General features: G+C 48.9%; 1 protein-coding gene across 1 annotated transcript in view; it reads right to left on the bottom strand.

Annotated features, from left to right (window-relative positions):
* HEATR1 (HEAT repeat containing 1) overlaps positions 1-18,238 on the bottom strand; it is a 693,629-nt gene extending 675,391 nt beyond the window's left edge. Inside the window, exon 1 of the mRNA XM_033935556.1 lies at positions 18,154-18,238. The gene's annotated coding sequence lies outside the window, so the exon portion shown is untranslated. The remainder of the gene's footprint in view (positions 1-18,153) is intronic.
* Between the last annotated feature and the right edge of the window lie 3,683 nt (positions 18,239-21,921).

Consider the following 21,921-nt stretch of genomic DNA (forward strand, 5'->3'; position numbering starts at 1 on the left):
GTTGGAGATTGCCCACTTCCAGAGACGCAAGGCTTCCTGACAGAGGGCCCGAGACCCCGTCCCCCCTTGCTTGTTTACGTAGTACATTGCTACCTGGTTGTCGGTTCGGACGAGAACCACCCGGTCGTGGAGCAGATGTTGAAAAGCCACAGCGGCGAGATAGATGGCCCGAAGCTCCAGCACGTTGATGTGGCAGCGGCGGTCCTCTGTTGACCACATCCCCTGAGTGCATAGGCCATCCAGGTGCGCTCCCCAAGCGTACTCCGACGAATCCGTGGTGAGTACCTTGCTGTGTGGAGGGGCGAGAAAAAGTAAACCTTTGGATAGATTTGAAGAGTCGGCCCACCAGAGGAGCGATCGTTGCAAGGAAGGAGTCACTGTCACGGGACGGTCGATTGGGTCTCGGTCCTGACGCCATTGGGAGGCCAGGGTCCATTGAGGAATCCTCAGGTGGAGGCGAGCGAAGGGACGGTACGTGGACGGTAGAGGCCATGTGGCCCAGAAGAGTCATCATCTGCCGAGCTGATACCGAGGTCAGCAGCGAAATCCTTCGACTCAGACTTACTAACGCCTCTTGACGTGGAGGGGGAAGGAAGGAGCGGAGTCGAACCGTATCCAGCACGGCCCCGATGAACTGTAAGGACTGAGAGGGGCGCAGCTGGGATTTTAGGAAGTTTACTTCGAACCCCAGACCTTGAAGGTAAATAATAGTCTGTTGGGTCGCTGAGATAACCCCCTCCCTGGACGGGGCTTTGATCAGCCAGTCGTCCAGGTAGGGGAATACCTGGAGGCCCTGCGCGCGTAAGGCAGCTGCGACCACCATGAGGCACTTCGTGAAGACTCGGGGTGACGACGCCAGGCCAAAGGGGAGGACTCGGTATTGTAGGTGCAGGTCCCCCACCTGAAAGCGCAGGTACTTGCGGTGAGCGGGGTGCACTGGAACATGTGTGTAGGCTTCCTTCAGATCGAGGGAGCAGAGCCAATCGCCCTCGTCGATGAGAGGGTAGAGAATCGGTAGGGAAAGCATCCAGAATTTTTCCCGCACCAGAAATTTGTTGAGTCGCCTCAAGTCTAGAATTGGGCGCAGGTCTCCTGTCTTCCTTGGTACCAGGAAGTAACAGGAGTAGAACCCTTTCCCTCGTTGGTCGGGGGAACCGCCTCCACTGCCCATAGGCGAAGCAGTTCTCGAGCTTCTGAGAGAAGGAGGGGTAACTGAGTTCGGTTGGGAGGGCATGCCCTTGGAGGATTGTCTGGAGGGTTTTCCCGAAAGTTGAGAGAGTATCCTGATGAGATCACGCCAAGGACCCATGCGTCCGACGTGACTTGTTCCCAGCGCGGGTAGAAGGCTCTGAGGCGTCCCCCAATGGGAAGGAGGCCTGGGGCTTTGGCGGAGGGGGCCAGCCCCCATCCACTTATCCCATCAAAAGGACAGGGATGGTTTGGCGGTCGCAGGCAGCTGGGACTTGGGCGGGACCTGATGGTGAGCTTGCGGGCGTCTGGGTGGAGGCCGTGAGAAGGCAGGGGTAGACTTTTGGGGGTAGCGGCGAGGAGGGGCCCTGAACGGCCTGGACGCTGGCGGTTTTGGTTTTTGTCGAACGAGGGAGGCAAACGAGCGTTCGTGCTCCGAAAGGCGTTTCGTAGCTGCCTCGATAGTGTCATCAAAAAGTTCTTTGCCCACACAGGGGAGGTTAGCTAACCGGTCCTGTAAGTTGGGGTCCATGTCGACGAGGCGTAACCAGGCTAGGCGGCGCATGGCGATAGCGAAGGCTGCCACTCTGGAGGAAAGTTCGAAGCCATCATAGGCCGCATGAAATAAATGGAGGCGTAGGTTGGAGAAGACCTCCAGGAGCAGGTTAAAGGCAACTTGGCGTGAGGCCGGCAGGTCGGTCGCAAAGGCTCCCAACAGTCCAATGAGATGTTTCAAGTAGGACGTGAAGGTGAAAGTGTAACTTTGTACCCTAGAGGCCATCATAGAGTTCTGGTACAGTCTTCTGCCAAACTTGTCCAAGGTCCGACCCTCTCGACCTGGGGGGACCGCCGCTGAGACCCGGGAGGGGTGAGCCTTTTTCAGGGAAGATTCTACCAACAGCGACTGGTGGGAGAGCTGTGGTTGCTCAAAACCTGGGTATGGTACTGTACGGTACTTGGACTCCATTTTGGAGGGGACAGCTGTTACCATATAGGGGGTCTCCAGATTCCTGAAGAAAGCCTGTTGGAGTACCGGATTGGGCGGTAAGCGAAGGGACTCTCTGGGCGGTGACGGTAAATCTAGTTCCGCCAGGTGTTCTTTAGAGTATCTTGAGTCGGACTGGAGGTCTAAGTCCAGAGCGTGGCCCATGTCCTGGACAAAGCAAGTGATGGAGGGGCAAGACGTTCCCGGGGCCCCTTGTGGGGACGGATGAACGAGACCTCCGTCGGGCGGAGAAGGACGGGGAGGCTTCCCTCGAGTATCGAGGTTCATGCTCTGACCCGCACTCCGAGACCGGGGAAACACTATGGCAGTGGTCGAGGACCTACGTCGTCTCGAGGAGCCCCTCTGAGACGATGCCGGGGTACGGGGTACCGATCGATGTCGAATCGGTGACCTCGACCCGGACTCCCTCGGCGAAAGCCTGGGACCTCGGCTCGGTGCCCCGGTCCGAGGGGGAGTTAGGAGGATGTGAGGGTTGGAGAGTGATAACTCAGTCACCTTCAGCGGTCCTGTACGGGGTGTCGGTGAACGGCCTCGTAGTGTGGGAGAACCCAGAGCCTTCTTAGAGATACGGCGGTTTGAGGTTTCGGTCGTTTTAGTGCGACACTTTGCCCCACGGCGGTCCGAGGAGGGAGAGCGTCTCGGGCGCCTCGGGGAGGAATCCGAGGAGGATGGAATGCGGTGAAGCTGGCGCACTTTGGGTGCTGGGTAGAACTTAGGCATCAATTTGAGGAAGTGATTAAAATAAGCAGTGAAAATGTAGTAGTAATTGAGAATTCTGTTATCCATCATGGAATTCTGATAGCCTACAGCCAAATTTGTCCTTAGAAACATAGAAACATAGAAAGATGACGGCAGAAAAGGGCTATAGCCCATCAAGTCTGCCCACTCTACTGACCCACCCCATTAAGTCTGAGTACTAATGACCTAGTTCCTTAACTTGACCCTCGTAAGGATCCTACTAGGGCATCCCATTTATTCTTAAAGTCAATAACGCTGGTGGCCTTGATCACCTGCTCTGGAAGTTTGTTCCAGTGATCTACCACCCTTTCTGTGAAGAAATACTTCCTTATGTCACTATCGAATTTCCCTCCTCTGAGTTTGAATGGATGCCCCCTTGTGACCGAGGGTCCCCTGAGAAAGAAGATGTCTTCTTCCACCTCGACACGTCCCGTGATGTATTTAAATGTCTCAATCATGTCCCCCCTCTCCCTGTGCTCCTCTAGAGTGTAGAGCTGCAATTTGTTCAGTCTTTCTTCGTACGAGAGACCCTTGAGCCCCGAGATCATCCTGGTGGCCATCCGCTGAACCGACTCAATTCTAAGCACGTCTTTACGGTAATGTGGCCTCCAGAATTGCACACAGTACTCCAGATGAGGTCTCACCATGGTTCTGTACAGTGGCATTATGACTTCAGATTTGCGGCTAACGAAGCTTCTATTGATACATCCCATAAGTTGCCTTGCTTTGGATGAGGCCTTCTCCACTTGTTTGGCGGCCTTCATGTCTGCACTGATGATTATTCCCAAGTCTCTTTCTTCTGAAGTCCTAGCTAGTGTTTCTCCATTTAAGGTGTAAGGTTTGCATGGATTTCTGCTACCGAGATGCATAACCTTACATTTCTTAGCGTTGAAGCCCAGCTGCCATGTCGAGGACCAGTTTTCCAACGTAAGCAGATCCTGCGTCATACTATCCTGCAGATTGCTTTCACTTACTATATTACATAGTTTGGCATCATCAGCGAACAGAGTTACTTTACCCTGAAGCCCTTGGGTCAAGTCTCTTATGAATATGTTAAAAAGGAGTGGACCCAGGACCGAGCCCTGTGGCACTCCGCTGGTCACCTCCGATGTCTCAGAGAGGGTGCCGTTGACCACCACCCTCTGATGTCTTCCACTCAGCCAATCCTTGACCCATGCAATTAGTATCTCACCTAACCCCATTGATTTCATCTTGTTTAATAGTCTACGGTGTGGGACGCTGTCGAAAGCTTTACTGAAGTCCAAGTACACTATGTCCAGAGACTCTCCCGAGTCCAGCTTTCCTGTTACCCAATCAAAGAAGCTGATAAGATTGGATTGGCATGACCTACCCCTAGTGAATCCATGTTGACTAGGATCCCTTAGATTCCCCTCATCCAAAATCGTGTCTAATTTACATTTAAGTAGTGTTTCCATGAGTTTACACACTATTGATGTGAGACTTACTGGTCTGTAATTTGCAGCCTCTGCTCTGCAACCCTTTTTGTGCAGTGGAACGACGTTAGCTGTTTTCCAGTCCAGGGGGACTCTCCCTGTACTTAGGGAGAGATTGAAGAGCATGGTTAATGGTTCCGCCAGGACATCGCACAGCTCCCTGAGTACTCGTGGGTGCAATTTGTCTGGTCCCATGGCTTTGTTTACCTTGAGTCTTGACAGTTCGCTGTAAACATCAGCTGGTGAGAATCCAAAATTCTGAAATGGATCTTCCTTGCTTGGCTTTGCTTCCAGCTGTGGCCCGTGTCCAGGTGCCTCGCAGGTAAAGACTGAGCAGAAGTAATCGTTCAGTAGTTTGGCTTTTTCGGAATCTGTTTCCACATAAATCCCATCTGCTGTTCTAAGACGTACTATCCCGTTTGTGTTCTTCTGCCTGTCACTAATATACCTGAAGAAGGATTTGTCCCCTTTCTTAATGTTCTTTGCTAGAGTTTCTTCCACTCGAAGTTTGGCCTCCCTGACTGCTGTTTTGACCACTGCAGACCATGTCTTGTATTCAATTTTAGCTTCTTTCTCCCCGGTGCGTTTGTATGAAAGAAATGCTCTTTTCTTGTCCTTGACTAGGTGTGAGATCTCATCAGTGAACCAACGGGGTTTCTTCTTTCTTTGTTGTTTATTTACCGATTTTATGTAGCGGATAGTTGCTTCGTGTAGTGTCCTTTTCAGTGTTGACCACATAGCTTCCACATCATCCGTTGTTTCTTGAGCCTGTAGCGTCTGATGGACGAAATCACCCATGCTTGCGAAGTCAGTGCCCCGGAAATTGAGTACCTTCGTTTTTGTTTGTGATCTAGGGAAGCCCTTTCTAAGGTTGAACCATACCATGTTATGGTCACTGGTTGCCAGCGTTTCTCCCACCAAGACTTCCGTGACGCTTTCCCCGTTCGTAAGTATCAGGTCCAGGATGGCCTGGGCCCTAGTGGGCTCCAGTACCATTTGTTTGAGCTGTACTCCCTTCATGGATGTTAATATCCTCTTGCTACTACAAGTTGTTGCTGAGAATGTGTTCCAGTCTACATCAGGCATGTTGAAGTCCCCCAACAGGACAACGTCCCCCCGTAAGGTGATATTCTCAATGTCTTCAATTAATTCTTTGTCTTTGTCCTCCGATTGTCTTGGAGGTCTGTATACCACACCGAGGTATAGGCATTTCTCTCCGCCTCTGGCCAGATTTACCCAGATGGATTCCCCAGTGTACTTGACATCTGTGATCCTAGTTGTCTTGATGTTCTCTTTGATGTAAAGTGCTACCCCACCTCCCAACTTACCCTCCCTATCTTGGCGAAGCAGGTTATATCCTGGTATAGTTATATCCCACCCATGAGAGTCAGTGAACCATGTTTCGGATATTGCCACCACGTCCAGGTCTGCATTTACTATTTCTGTTTCTAGTTCTAGAAATTTATTCCCTAGGCTGTGTGCATTTACATACATAGCTCTCCACTCTTTGTGTCTAAACTCTTTTAGAGAGTTACCCATCTGAATTAGAGTGTCCATGGTACGGCCCTCTCTGCCTGGAGGGACCACAGCGTAGAGCTTAGATGGGTGAGCTTTCTTTAAAGAAGATTACACAACCGAGGACTGGTGAGACAATTGAGATTTCTCAAAGCCTTTGCAAGGTACAGTGCGATACCTGAATTCCAGCTTGGATGGAATACCAGTAAAGCAATGTTACTTACCGCAACACTTGTTATCCAGGGACAGCAGGCAGCTATTCTCACTAGTGGGTGACGTCATCCAACGGAGCCCCGATGCGGACATCTTACAAGCATACTTGCTTGTAGAAACTTTTAGAAGTTTCGAGTTGCCCGCACCGCGCATGCGCGAGTGCCTTCCCGTCCGATGCACCGGGCGCGTCTCCTCAGTTCAGATAGCTAGCAGAGAAGCCAACCCAGGGGAGGTGGGTGGGACATGAGAATAGCTGCCTGCTGTCCCTGGATAACAACTGTTACGGTAAGTAACATTGCTTTATCCCAGGACAAGCAGGCAGGTATTCTCACTAGTGGGTGACCTCCAAGCTAACCACACTGGGATGGAGGGAGAGTTGGCAACTTAGGAGAATAAATTTTGTAATACTGATTGGCCAAACTGTCCATCCCGTCTGGAGAAAGTATCCAGACAATAATGAGAAGTGAAGGTGTGAACCAAGGACCAAGTGGCAGCCTAACAAATCTCCTCAATCGGTGTCGATCTGAGGAAAGCTACAGAGGCTGCTATTGCTCTGACCTTATGGGCTGTGACTTTACTGTGAAGGGGTAATCCAGCCTGGGCATATCAGAAAGAGATAGAAGCCGCCATCCAGTTGGAGATGGTGAGCTTAGAGATAGGGCGTCCCAACTTGTTCGGATCGGAGATGAAAAGTTGAGGAGCAGTTCTGTGAGGCTTGGTGCGTTCCAGGTAAAAAGCCAAAGCACGTTTACAGTACAGAGTGTGAAGAGCTGATTCTCCAGGATGAGAATGAGGCTTTGGAAAAAACACAGGAAGACCAATGGATTGATTCAGATGAAATTCCGAGACCACCTTGGGGAGGAATTTGGGATGAGTGCGAAGGACCACCTTGTCATGATGAAACACTGTAAAGGGCGGATCCGCAACCAATGCTTAAAGCTCACTCACTCAACGAGCAGAAGTGAGGCCAATGAGAAACACCACTTTCCAAGTGAGATATTTCGGAGGAGCCTTGTTAAGAGGTTCAAATGGAGGCTTCATAAGCTGGGAAAGAACAATATTGAAGTCCCAAACCACTGGAGGCAGTTTGAGGGGAGGATTGACATGGAAAAGTCCTTTCATGAATCTGGAAACCACAGGATGTGCAGAAAGAGGTTTCCCCTGAAGAGACTGATGGAAAGCAGCAATTGCACTAAGATGGACTCTGATCGATGTAGACTTGAGGCCAGATTGAGACAGGTGCAAAAGGTAGTCCAAAACAGAGGACAAGGAGGCATATTGAGGCTCCTTGTGATGAGAAAAACACCAAGTAGAGAATCCAGTCCATTTCTGGGAATAGCATTGTCTAGTAGCAGAACTTCCTGGAATCTTCCAAAACATCCCGCACAGCTGGTGAAAACTGAAGGGGAGTTACGCTGAGAGGAACCAAGCCGTCAAGTGTAGCGACTGCAGGTGGGGATGAAGCAGCGATCCCTGATGCTGCGTAAGCAGAGATGGAAACACTGGCAGAAGGAAGGGCTCCCTGCTGCTGAGTTGCAGAAGAAGGAGTACCAAGGTTGCTTGGGCCACCGAGGAGCAATCAGAATCATGGTGGCCCAGTCGGACAAGCTTGACCAGAGTCTTTTGAATGAGAGGAAATGGAGGAAACACATACAGAAAGAGATTCCCCCAGTCCAGAAGAAAAGCATCTGCCTCGAGATGATGAGGAGTGTAGATCCTGGAGCAGAACTGAGGCAGTTTGAAGTTGTGGGGAGCTGCAAAGAGGTCTATCTGAGGTGTTCCCCACAGGGAGAAGATGTGATGAAGGGGCGTGGAATGGGGAGTCCATGCGTGAGGCTGGAGAAGACGACTCACGTTGTCCGCCAAGGCATTGTCCGCCCCCTGAATGTAGACAGCTTTGAGGAAGGTGTTGTGGCAAATCGCCCAATCCCAAACTTTCAGAGCTTCCTGACAGAGGGAGGCCGATCCCGTGCCTCCCTGCTTGTTGACATAATACATGGCGACCTGATTGTCCGTGCGAATGAGGACCACCATGTCGTGAAGCAGATGCTGAAAAGCAGTGAGAGCATTGAAAATCGCCCTGAGTTCCAGGAGATTGATATGGCACAGACGATCCGCACTCGTCCAATAGCCCTGGGTGCTGAGACCGTCCAGATGAGTCCCCCAAGCATAGTTCGAGGAGTCAGTCGTGAGGACCTTCTGATGGGGAGGCATGTGAAACAGCAAACCTCTGGAGAGATTGGAAGAGAGCATCCACCAGTGAAGCGACTGTAGCAGAGCAGGAGAGACCTGAATGTGTCGAGTCAGAGGGTCGGAGATCTGCGACCATTGAGACGCCAGGGTCCACTGAGGAATCCGCAGGTGAAGTCTGGCAAAAGGAGTCACGTGTACTGTAGAGGCCATGTGGCCCAGAAGCACCATCATGTGTCTCGCCGAGATGGACGGGCGAGAGGAGACCGAGTGACAAAGATGAAGAAGAGCCGCCAGGCGTTGAGGAGGAAGGAACGCTCTGAGTTGAATAGTATCCAGAACAGCTCCAATGAAGGGAAGAGTCTGTGAAGGTTGTAGATGGGATTTGGGAAAGTTAATCTCGAATCCCAGACTCTGCAGAAACCAGATCGTCCTCTGAGTGGCCTGGACGACACCCTGAGACGTGGAATCCTTTAGAGCCAGTCGTCCAGGTAGGGAAACACCTGAAGACCATGGTTCCTGAGCGCTGCGGCCACCACAACCAGATACTTGGTGAAGAATCTGGGTGACGATGCCAGGCCGAAAGGGAGCACTCGGTATTGAAGCTGAAGATGTCCCACCCGAAATCTGAGGTATTGACGGGAGGCCAGATGAATGGGAATGTGAGTGTAGGCCTCCTTGAGATCCAGAGAGCATAACCAGTCATTCTGCTCGAGGAGGGGATACAGAGATGCCAGGGTCAGCATGCGAAAATTTTCTTTGACCAGATATTTGTTGAGCACCCTGAGATCCGAAATAGGATACAGATCGCCTGTCTTCTTTGGAACAAGGAAGTACCGGGAGTAAAAACCCTTGTTCAGTTGGCCCACAGGGACCGGCTCGACGGCACGAAGCCGAAGCAAAGCCTGAGCTTCCTGAAGAAGAAGGGCAGTCTGGGTTAAGTTGGAAGGATACTCTCGGAGGATGTTCCGGAGGAACTTGATGGAACTGAAGAGAGTATCCCTCTCTTACGATGGAAAGGACCCAGAGGTCGGTGGTAATAGTCATCCATCGATAGTAAAAGTGATGGAGACGACCTCTGATGGGAAAAAAACGGGGAGGGCAGAACGATGGAAGTTATGCTCCCTATGAGACAGTCAAAAAGACTGGGGAGCCTTGGGGACAGCAGAAGGTTGAGGCTTTTGTTGGGGCTTCTGCTGATGCTGCCTCTTCACAGGCGGACGGATGGTGGGTGCTGCCAGCCTAGCTATCGCTATCATTCAGCATTTTCAGTTGGCATTACTTATGTCAGCGAAGACCTATGGGAAATTATATCAATCTGACTCTGGCATGGGAATGCAGATAGACCCTGAGGGCAGGGAAACTGTTTTAAGTAGCCCTGATTGAATCATGACTAGCTAAAAGGTGTTCATGTCTGTTTAAGAGGGTGCTTAGGACAATGGGTCCAGGTGCACAGATCAAGAAGATAGGTTGCCTGAATGGGACAAAGAAGCCAGAGACTAATCCCATCCAGCATGCCTGCAAGTATCACACCCTCCTTAGCAATTAAATTAACCACTGTTTCAAACAGTTTACAAATTCTAAACAGAAAGATACTGGGACATACAATAGTTTCTATACACAGAATAAGATTCCAAACTATAAAATCCTCCTCTCTACAACACACAAAAAGCTATCAATCTATCTATCTCTTGGCACGCTGGTCCTCTCTTGTTTCTCTTGAGCTCTCTCTTTCTCTATCTCTCTGACTATCCTTCTCTTTATCTATGGAACACGAAACATCACCCCATCCCCCTTTCTCTCTCTCTGCCTTTCCCTGGAACTTCACGCTTCCTTTTGGACTCTGTAAGGCAGGGAAACTGCTTTGCTCTCTCATTAATTGTAATGCTTAATTGTTGTAATGCTTCAGAATATTGCTTTCCTGTAAGATTATTTCTATAATATATTCTTTATGCAATCACCTCTGGCTGTGCCTCTTTGATTCTACTTCCTGGTGAGACTTCAGTGAGGGAACTGAACCTGGGACCGGGCTTATGTCAGGACGCCTCTCACTTAACCCCTACCACCTAATATTGTGGGGGCCACTAACAAACCTGACATTTTGGGGGCTTGACAGGTGCCTGCTTCAGTGGATAGCGCCTCTGATAGATTATAGGCGAGCGAGACGGACGAGCAATAGCAGGCTTGGGCTTCTGGCGGAGAATAGATTGAAAAGACTTTTCATATTTTGACAGCTTCTCTGTCGCCGCCTCGATGGAGTCGTCAAAAAGGTCTGCTCCCGCACAGGGAACGTTCGCCAGCCTGTCCTGGAGATTCAGGTCCATATCGATGGTCCGGAGCCACGCCAGGTGTCTCATGGCCACCGAAAAAGCAGCAGCTCTGGCCAAGAGTTCAAAGGCGTCGTAAGATGATTGCATCATCTGCAGGCGGAGTTGGGATAACAACGCCAGGACCTCCGAGTACTCAAAGCGAGCCTGAGAGTCCAGATATGGCAAAAACTTTTGAAGAATGGAGAGAAAAAACTCAAAGTAGGTCGCAAAATGAAACTGTAATTCAGAACTCGAGAAGCAATCATCGAGTTCTGGTAGATGCGCCTGCCAAATCTGTCCATGGTTTTGCCCTCCCGGCCAGGAGGAGTGAAGGCATAGACCTGGGAGGGATGAGACCGCTTCAAGGAGGATTCAACCAAGAGGGACTGGTGAGAGAGCTGCGCCCCGTCGAAACCCTTATGGTGCACCGTGCGGTACTTGGCATCTAACTTCCCTGGGACCTCGGGGATGGAGTACGGAGTCTCAAAACATCTCTTGAAAGTCTGGTTCAGAAGCTTATGGAGAGGCAGACGGAGAGACTCAGCAGGAGGTTGGGGAAGATGCATTGTCTCCAAATACTCCTTAGAAAACTTGGAACCCGAATCCAGGGTGATATCCAGATCCACCGCCATCTGCCTCAGGAAGGACGAGAAGGACAACTGGTCAGCCAGGGCCGGGCTTCGAGACGGGCTCGAAGAAGACGAGGCGGCCTGGTCCGCTGAGGCTGAGGACCGGCAGGGAGAGAACGAACCCACGAAGTCCTCGAGTTCCGGCATAGGAGGAGGAGGCGAGTAATCTGGTGAAAACTCCCAAAAAGGCTGCTTACTACGAGGCGAGGCATGCCTCGAAGAATGCTTCGATGAATGCCTCAAGCGACGACCAGAACTGAGTCAAAAAGCAGGTCTCGAGCGTCGAGGCGAGTGAAGCCCAGACGAGGCAGCCCATCGAGTAGATGGGGCTGGAGGCTGTGGATCGAAGCAGTGGAGGCTGAGACGAAGCCCCCCGAGGCACTCCCCAAGGCTCGAGGCTCGGCATCGAGGAGGAAGGTTCCATTCCAGGCAAGGTGGATGCGCCATGCAATGAGGGTATCGGTTCCAAAGGTGGCATGGGCAAAGACTCTGCTCCTTGCGAGGAATGCCCCGAAGCCAAACCAGACACTCGCCGAGACTCTGCTCCCAGAAACGAGAGTGTGCGTTGAGGAGGCACCGGAGGCGGCTCGACCTCAAGCATTGGCCCAATCTTAGTAAAGAGCTCGACAAATCACTTCTCCATCATGGCATGGAATGAAGCTGGCAAAGAGGGATTCGCATCCGCAATGGGACCTCCAGCACGGACATCGCTAACTTGGCCGCCCGGGGGCTTGGGCTTAGAAGCCTTGGGCACCTTGAGCACCACTGGAGGAATGGGAGGCTGCGTTACCTGACCTGAGGAGACAGCGGAAGGCACCGTAGCAGGCATTGGAGTCGAAGCTGGCACGAACGAGGCAGGCTTGAGCAGACTCGAGCCAAAGAAGCTGAAGCAGAAGTCGAAGGCGTGGCGCTCTGCGACGCGGGCAGCTCTGGCAACGCCTCCATGCTGAACAGCGACTCCCACAAAATGCAGCGACGCTTAAAAGCACGTGCTGTAAGTGTGGAGCAAGGCCGGCACGATTTCGGAAGATGTTGAGGCCCGAGACACTGAAGACAGCGTCGATGAGGGTCCGTCAACGAAATCGCGCGCTGGCACTTGACACACTTTATAAAACCGGTAACAGGCCGGGACATAGGCCGAAAAAGATCCACCGCGAGATCGAAGCCACGGGGCCGCGGCCACGCAGCCTGCCCGGTCGAACAATCGAAAGAAATTTTTTTTTTTTTTTGAAAACAAAAAAACGCAACGTGAGCCAACGATAATGAGCAAAGAAAACTCAAAACCGCGGGCACAGAAGGCACAAGTGAAGGGCCTTCGCGCAGAGAGTCGAAGACGGACTTCTCAGCTCCGCGGAAGAGACAGAACTGAGGAGACGCGCCCGGTGCATCGGGTGGGAAGGCACTCGTGCATGCGCGGTGTGGACAACTCGAAACTTCTAAAAGTTTCTACAAGCAAGTATGCTTGTGAGATGTCCGCATCGGGGCTCCGTTGGATGACGTCACCCACTAGTGAGAATACCTGCCTGCTTGTCCTGGGATAATGGAATAAGGAGTTTCCATATTCCTGAAGAAAGTTTGCTTTAATACTGGAGTCATAGGAAGCCTCAAGGTCTCCTTGGATGGATGACAATTCCATGTCTGCCAAGTACTCAGGAGTGTATTTGGAGTCAGAAAGGAGATCCAGATGCAGAGCTTTTCCCATGTCAAAGACAAACCTGGCAAAAGAGGCAAACTTCGAGGTCGAGGAACCCTTAGGAGAAGGAGTGCAAGACTTAGGAACCACTGAATAGGAAGGAGAAGCCTCTCTGGAATACTGAGAAGAAGGCTCAGAATCCAGGCACACAGTGATCAAAGAAGCTCCACTACCTGCAACAGGAGGAGTCAGAGAGTGTTTGCGCTTCAAAAGCCTCGATGGTGAAGTCCCCGGTGTTCGAGGAACAGAGTGGGTCGAGGCAGGAGGAGAAAGCTCCCTCGGAGGTGGTCTCGATGGAGGAGTCTTTCCGCTTTAGGAAAGACTCCTGACTGAGCTTGGAAGCAAGATGCCTCGAATGCCTCGAGCGATGCCTCAATCGAGGTTCAGGAGACTGTGTCCGAGGAGTAGGCGAAGAGTCACTGGACGATAAGCGGCGAGACTTCCGAGACTTGCCTCGAGATGCTTCAACAGGGGTCACAGACTGCCGCTCAGGCTGACTCATAGGAAGCAGGGTCGAGGTCGGGAGGAGCTGAGCCACGACCGAGGAAATCTGAGTGGTAAGAATGGCTTTCAACATGTCTTCGAACATAGGCACCGAGACAAAAGGATCAGGTCTTGAAGGTGCAGCAGTGTGCTCCAAGGATGGTGACCTCGAGGATGAGTATTCCCTATGCTTGGAGGCACGCTTAGCTGGAGGTCTGGAAGAGGCTGGCAGGACCGTACACAAGGCCTGGGATGCCTGAGACTCTGGAGGCTTCTTAGGAATGGTACCTGAAGGAGAGACAGGAGACTTACCCACCGAGGAAGCCTTTGGAGGAAGTGCAGGCGAGGCCTTTGAGATCGAACAAGTGTCGGGGCAATGTTCAGGACCCAGGCAAGCAATACACTAACGATGAGGATCGGTGATTGAAATAGCCTTGCCGCACTGGCTACACTTTTTGAACCCGGTAAGAGGCCAGGACATAGAAAAAATCAAGGCCGACAAACGAACGAGGTTGAGCAGCCAGGCCTAGGCCAAAAGGCCGCCGGCTGGAAGAAAGAAAAAATAAAAGTTTTTTTTTAAAATGCAAAAGAAAAGTAAGGAAAACGCGAACACAGCGACTAACAAAATTAAGAAAGCTGCGGTGAGAGAAGGCAACGAAGGGCTGCAGAGCTGAAGTGAATAGGACTTCTCGGCTCTGCAGAAAACGTTGAACTGAGGTACCTCATAGGAGATGCGCGCCCTGACTCGGGCGGGAAGGCACTCGTGCATGCACAGTGCAGCACTCGTAAGCTCTTACTAAGATCTTCAAGCAAGTCTGCTTGCGAGGCAGTCCGCTGCGGGGCTCCATCAGTGACGTCACCCACCTGTTGAGAATATGCTGCCTGCTTGTCCTGGGATAACTATATTATCACATTTTAGCAGTGGTATCCATTCCTTTACAAGCTGTTCTACATCAAAAGAAGGACAAACACACTTTGTATACACAGTCCTTCTCTTTCAGTACTGGTTTTAAATGGAAAGTTAGAAGTGATGGTCTGACCTTACTACTTCCTCCACAATAATATATCCATGCACTGACTCCATCAAACAAGGTGATAAAAAAGATCAAATCTAACATATGTCATGCTCTATGTGTCTTGTCTCTCACCAACATCAGTGTTGACATAATGTTAAACAATACACCATGCAAATCACTCTCATTACCTGGATCCAAAGGCACACTGAAATCACCTATTGTACTTAGGTAACCTGTGGAAAAAGTTATCTACAGGAATGCCACTTACCATAGTCATGAAGGCTTACTAAGAGCACACTTGTTCTACTTGTTTAAAACCCAAAACAATCCTTTTATCTAAAACAGTGGTCTTTGTTAATTTTTAACAAAGGGTCATTTTTGGTCCAAAAGAGCTGACGGAGAGCCAACAAATATCTTCCTAATTGGGGCCAGGATGCCAATAGTGCTTCTCAACATTCATTCCCACCAGAACACCTAGCTTTGGTCACACAGTGAACCCTATGCAAATACAGTATCACAAACTAAAAGTCTTAATATACACAACTGAAATCCATGATGCAAGACTCTGCATGTACACACACTACCAGAGAAATAGAGAGAAATGCATTTCTTCTTGAACAGTGCAAAATATAGACAGCAGATGTAAATTCTCAAAACTGACATATTTCAGTCACTGAATTGAAAATAAAATCATTTTTACTACCTTTGTTGCCTGGTAATTTTATTTTTCTAATCATCTTTTCCCAGGCTTTGGCTGCACTTCCTTCTGTCTGTACTCTTAATTGTTTCCAGGTCTTCCTTAGCCATTTACTGTTTTTTTTCTCTTCTCTACTTTCTTCCCTACATCCATCTTTGTCTTTTAACTTTTAACACTCAACTTTCTTCCATTTTTCTGATTCCTTCTCAATCTGTCAACTTTTTCATGTCTTTCCCCTCCTCTCCATCTATGTACACCATCTCCTTCCTCTCACTCTCCTTCCCCCTTCCCTCTGCTACAGCTTCCTACTGCAGGGACAGGAAGCTGTAGCAAAGGTCCAAAAAGTGCAGGAATCCAGTGCTTGGAAAAAAAAAAAAGGTGCCGGATCCCAAAAGGGGAATGACATTCTGCACAGCACCGCAGGCCACCACAGAGGCTCACAGGCTTGCAATGAAGACTACTGATTTAAAACATTGCAATAATTATCATTAGAACAGACTGCAAAGAGATCAAAAAGATGATTGAAAAGAAAGATTCATTTGTACTATAAATCCCGTTCCCTGACATGAACTACGTTGCCTTTTCCAAGAACAAGAAGGGAGCCTGCTAAACACTGTAATGATATCTGATGACCCACACAAAGATTTCAGCCATGAATAGGTATTCCTAACTCACTGTACTCTACAGCAGTTCTTAAGCATCACTCATAGCTAGCTAGTCAATTAAAAACCAGGGAAGAACACAAATTTAACCCTTTAAGGTAGTACATATTGTAGCCCTATGTACTGCCTAATACTTCAAAAGTACACACAAGCTGTAATGCGCACTTCTTCCACTAATTATGGATTTATCTCACACATTTTCAGTAGTAGTACAAGGTGAATTAGTCAGATAATACTGTATAACTATTTACTATCCCCAGAGGGCCTACATCTTAAGTCTGTATCTGAGGCAATGGAGGATTAATTGATTTTCCCAAGGTCAGTGAGTTTTGAACTTTGGCTTCTCTGGTTCTCAGACCACTGCGCTAGCTGCCACTATTAAAAATCTAGGATTTTAAATTATTTGAGCAACTTCCCTGAATTCCTGGGATCAGCCATATTTTGAATACTCACAAAAACACATGCAGGGGCTGGAATATGTTCAATGCCAACTACAGTATTATGAAGAACATCACGTTTAATGTGGATCAATCACACACAGCAACAGCAAAATCAAAATAAAATGTGATGCTTTTTCTAGTGGAAACAAATATGGTAACTGCACTGGCACAAACTCAAATTCCAGAATCAAGTAATATTTCAGAGAGAAGCCACCCAGAGAGAAAGATTCTTCAGACATCATCTTCCTACTCCACACTGCTTTCCTGGAGCGCTCATCACTTGGTACAAGTCAAAATACCAAGGCAGGTCTAAAAAAAGGGTGCGCTCATAGGATCCATTCTCTACTAGTACCTACCAATTAAACCCAATGGCCATAATAAAAAAAGCCTTAGGATGTGTGTGTTTCTCTTTCCTAGATTACATTTTCCTTTTATGTAGTACTGTAAACCACCTTGCTAAACTATTAGGAAAAATAATATAGCTAACAGAATAAACCATAAATCTTGTGCTGATTCTTTTTTTACTTGAAAAATAAAGAGATCACTAAAGTAGTTTTGGGCCTGTTTCAGCAGCTCTGGAACAAAGACCATCAAGCACTTTTCTGTTTGGACATTCCTGCATCATCAAGGTAGTTCAGGTAGAATGTATACATATGAGCAACCAAGTTCAAGAAAAAATATGGGATAAACTAGCATTTACCTATATAAGTTTACACATGCCTGCAAAAATGCCAGCAGAGCATCAAAGTGCTATTCTGCAAAACCCACATAACTTATATGCTGCATATTTGCATGGGAGTGCATACACAGGAGCATAATGGTGGGGCTCCCAGCTATGCACATAACTTAATATTAAGTTACACACATTCCTGCTACATTTAGGCACCCATGCTTAGGCCAGATCTATAACTCATATAACTGCAGGTGCCTAAACATTAGAGTAATATTTTATAACAGAACCTGTCCTTGGGGTGCCTAAATGGAGGCACTCAGTTGCACAAATGACAATTTTGCATGAGGTAAAACTCTTTATAGTTTATAAAATCTTTCCTTTTGGCTAAGTCTTAAAAATAATATTGTAATTTATAGTTAAAGAGACATATGATCAAGAAACTGTTTTATTTTACTTTTGTGATTATGATAAACATAACATAGGCCTCAAAATAGTACCTGGCGGACCGCATGTGGCCCAAGGCCGCGAGTTTGAGACCACTGATCTACAACTAATGTTGGTCCTTAAATGGCATTTCTTTAATAAGACATTAACTATTTTTTCTGAGGCCCTCCATGTACCTACAAATCCAAAATGTAGCCCTGCAAAGGGTTTGAGTTTGAGACCACTATTGTAGATGCTGCAGCAGGCCTAGATCACAGCACCTGAGATCAGCTGCATGCATCTTTTCTGAACATATGTGAAAATTTTCCTCAACTCAGTAACTCTTACATTTATTTAAACTGCAGTTTGCCAAGATATTTTTTGTCTTTATGTTTCACCCTTGTTTGTTCCCTTTGCTATTAAGATGTTTTTTTTAACATATATTGTGTTAACATTGTAAGTAGAATACTGTGCTATATATACTGTTGGTTGAATATTTTTACTGCTGTAGTTACAGATGAACTGGGCTGTAAAACGATGCGTTTAGGAATAACATTGCACGAACTTTGCTTAATTATTTCTATGATTTTGCTTTACTGCACTATACGGGCTGTACTTCATTCCATCCCATGTGAGAAGTTTTCTAAGAACACTCATGGCTCCATCTACGTTCATTTAGATCAGGAGCTAAGAAGATGTTGGGAGTTCGGGTTAAACCAGGAACCCTATACGCCCAGCACAGAAATGATGCGTAAGAAGAATGAATTCTTCACCCCCTTTAAGCGGTAACAAGCGATTCACATACCCTCCTCCAGCCCCATTACCTTATTGCCAGTACCACGCTTCTCGCACAGCTCTTAACTACAGTATCCCATCACAACGTGGTATTGGCGCACGCGCACCTGCCTAAGCATAGAATTGCGGGCGGAAGAGAGGCTGTAGCGAACGGAAAGGTTAGAAGCCAATAAGCAGCGTCCTCCTGTGTCGTGGAGGACGCACTGCAGGCTGCAGACGACCCTCAGACTGAATAAGCCGTCTTAAGCCTTTGTTGTGATAAAGAGACTTGGATGCACAGTGCACTCCCTAGGATTTTTTATCCCAGGACAAGCAGGCAGCATATTCTCTACATGTGGGTGACGTCATCCATGGAGCCCCATTGCTGACAGCTTTTCAAGCAAACTTGATTGAAGATCTTAAAGTTTGCTAGTGCAGCCCACGCATGCGTGTACCTTCCTGCTCCACTGGAGGGCGCATCCCCTCCTCCAATCTTCAGTTCTTAGTTTTCCGCGGAGCCAGAAAGCCCTGTCTCTCTTCTCTGCGTTCTTCTAAGTGCCTTTCTAGCACCGCGGCTTCTTTATTTTATTCAGGAGTCGCTGTGCGGTTCGTTTTACTCCTTGATCGTGTGTTTTTATTTTTTCGACTCAGTGACCGGGGGCTCCCAGTTGGCCATGGCCATCTATCCCTTATGTCCTGGCCTCTTACCGGGTTTAAGAAGTGCTCCCAGTGAGGTTGGGTTATTTCAATCACAGACCCACACTGCTGGTGTATTCTGTGCCTGGGTGCTGATCACCTGACGGACTCCTGTCCTCGTTGTGCCACTCTCCAGCCTCGGGCTCCGGCGTCGTAGGGCCAGGATTGTGGAGCTCTTTGCCATGGAGGCTGCTCCTGCTTCAATCCCGGTCTCGGCCTCGGCCTCGACGTCAGCCTCGAAGACCTTGGCCCCGGGCAAGTCTCCCTCGACCTCGAAGACCTCGACTCCGGGTAAGTCTCCTCTTCCTCCTTCAGGTTCAGTTCAGCTGCCGAAGAAGCCTTCCTCGGAGTCTCTGGCCATCCAGGCGGTGAGTGTAATCCCGCCGGCCTCGACGAGACCACCCTCCAAGCGTGCTTCCACCATACGGAAATACTCTTTCTCGAGGTCGCCCTCGGTAGAACGCACTGCTGCACCTACCCGGCCTACTTTGGTCACGGTGCCGATGTTCGAGGAGGTGCTGAAGGTGATCATCTCCTCGGAACTCTCCTCGGCTTTGGCTCAGCTTGCTCCTGCCTCGACCTCGCATGTTGTGGACCAGCCTAAGCATCGCGTCGAGGTTTCTCGGGGCAAGGTACGTCGGTCTCGGCATCTGTCCTCGTCTGACTCCTCGCCCCTTCCATGGAGGCACGCTTCTCCCTCGAGCTGGCCTCGGTCGAGGCACCAGTCGAGACGGGGTAGGTCCCTGGGACCTCGCACTATCAGGTCCATTAAGACCTCGGACCTCACCTTGTCCAGCCCGAGTCTGCTAAGGTCGCCTGTCCGGTCGGGGACCCCGCTCTGCGAGGCGCTGGTCTCGGGGGACCCTGCCTCCTTTTCCCAAGGCTTGTCTTCGGGCCGTGGTTCTCCGGGGAGGCGTCGTCGGACCTTGGTGGCCCGGACCCCGGGGTTCTCCCCTCCAAGGACTTCTAAGCGCCAGCTTTTGTCGACTCCCCCCCGTTCTTTTAGCGGGGCTTCCTTGGCGTCCATGCAGGTGGATACGGATGTGCCGGCACAGTATTCCAGGGAGGCTTCCCCCTCCTTTTCCGCTGCCTTGCGGACTCGTTCGACCACCCCCCTTGAGGGGCATTCTGAGAGCAGGTCCTCTTCCTTTACTAGATTTGTTCAAAACATGGAAAAGGCGTTAAACTTGGACCTCCAGTCGGATTCCAAGTATACCAAGGAGTATTTGGAGGAGATGGAGCTTCCCTACCCTCCTAGGGAGTCCTTGAGGCTCCCCTTGAATCCGGTATTGCAACAGACTTTCTTTCGCAATTTGGGGACCCCTTATGCTATCCCGGCCATTCCATCCAAAATGGAGTCTCGGTACCGGACGGTGCCCTGCAAGGGGTTTGAGAAGGCTCAGTTTTCCCACCAGTCTTTGGTGGTAGAGTCTACCCTCAAGAAGTCTCACCCATCAAAGGTGTATGCAGCTGTCCCACCGGACCGGGAGGGCCGGACTATGGATAAGTTTGGGAGACGCCTATATCAGATTCATGATGGCAAACAGAGTCCTGAATTACAACTTTACCTTTACATCCTATCTCAAGTGGTGTATTTTTTTTTTTAAGTCAAATCATTTTATTGAAGAAAGAAGGAACAACAGAAAAATACACAAAAATAAATAATCAAAGGCAGTAGCAGAGCAAAGAATTCAAAGGATGGTACAAAGCTGAACCGCATCAGGAAGTGCAATACAATGATATACAGGCAGTTCAAGTAATGGAATCACAGTATTTCTGCAATGGAGACCAGATACCATGAAAAGTCCTTTGGGAGCCTCTACACTCAGCCAATCGTAATTCGTATTTATAACACATAAGTACCATATTCCACCATTGATTCGTAGGTATTGAGGTGTTGCATTTCCAATGAAGGAGTACAGTCTTTATGGCCAACCCCAGGAGAATGTCATAAAGAGCAGAATATGATCGAGAGAGTGGAGGCTCCAGTATGGTGGATCTTAGTATTACCTGGCTATAAGTTATAGTCGGAGACAAAGAGAAAATCTGACCTACTATAGCTCCCACTTCAGTCCAGAATGTTGAGGCAATAGGGCAATCGAAAAGCATATGCTGAAAAGTTCCCAAATGGGTCTTGCAACGCCAACAGTTATTGGATGAAGTTGGGGAAGCTCGTTGATGTTTGATAGGAGTCCAGAGCGATTCATGAAGAACAAAAAATAGTGATTGTCTGAGAGACGCCGAATGCAGTGGTCTGTTACAATTGCTCCATAGCTGCGACCAGTGTTGTTCGGAAACAGAACATTGAAGATCATGGGACCATTGTCGCTGAACTGGTAAAGGATCATCTGGATCAGCACCTTGTATTACATCATAAATCTTAGACATCAAATGAGGTTTATTACTCCATAAGGATAACAAATTGGTCGTAGGAAAAGAGCCCCTTTGCAGACGCTCTAAAGCAGATCCAAAAGCCGCATATATACTGTCTCAATTGAAGATATCTGTAAGCCTGATGAGAAGGTAAGTTATACTTGAGTTGTAACTGGGCGAAAGACATTAAAGCATGGTTAATCAGAATGTCTCGTAAATACCATATACCAACATTGATCCAAGACGGCCAATGCACCATATTTGAGCTAATAGTGATGTTAGGGTTACCCCATAAAGAAGAAGAAACAGTGGTAAATATCGGATGTTTTAGGGTTCGACCCAAATCCAAAATTGCCTTTTGGGTGGTATGTAATATCTCCCAATTGGCAAAGCATGGAATCATTTTGGAGTAACTGGCTTCAGGTAAGGTATATGGTAGTACTAGGTCTCTTTCCAGCGTGTACCAATAAGGTACAGTAACACAGGTAAGAGGTATAGACCATATGCTAGCACCTCTCAGGATTGCTGCAGTAGTATACCGTTTATACTGAGGGAAGTTAACTCTTCCCTGAGAACATGGTTTCTTGAGGGTGGACAACGCTATACGGGATGGCTTTCCAGACCATAGAAATTTGGTCAAGATACGGTCGATCTGTTTGAATAAGGTGGAAGGTAAAGGCAATGGCAGCATTTGAAGCACATATAGTATTTGGGGGGTCACCATCATTCGTATGGACTCCAACCTACCC

The sequence above is a fragment of the Geotrypetes seraphini genome, chromosome 3, assembly GCF_902459505.1.
Source record: "Geotrypetes seraphini chromosome 3, aGeoSer1.1, whole genome shotgun sequence".
Lineage (NCBI taxonomy): Eukaryota > Metazoa > Chordata > Amphibia > Gymnophiona > Dermophiidae > Geotrypetes > Geotrypetes seraphini.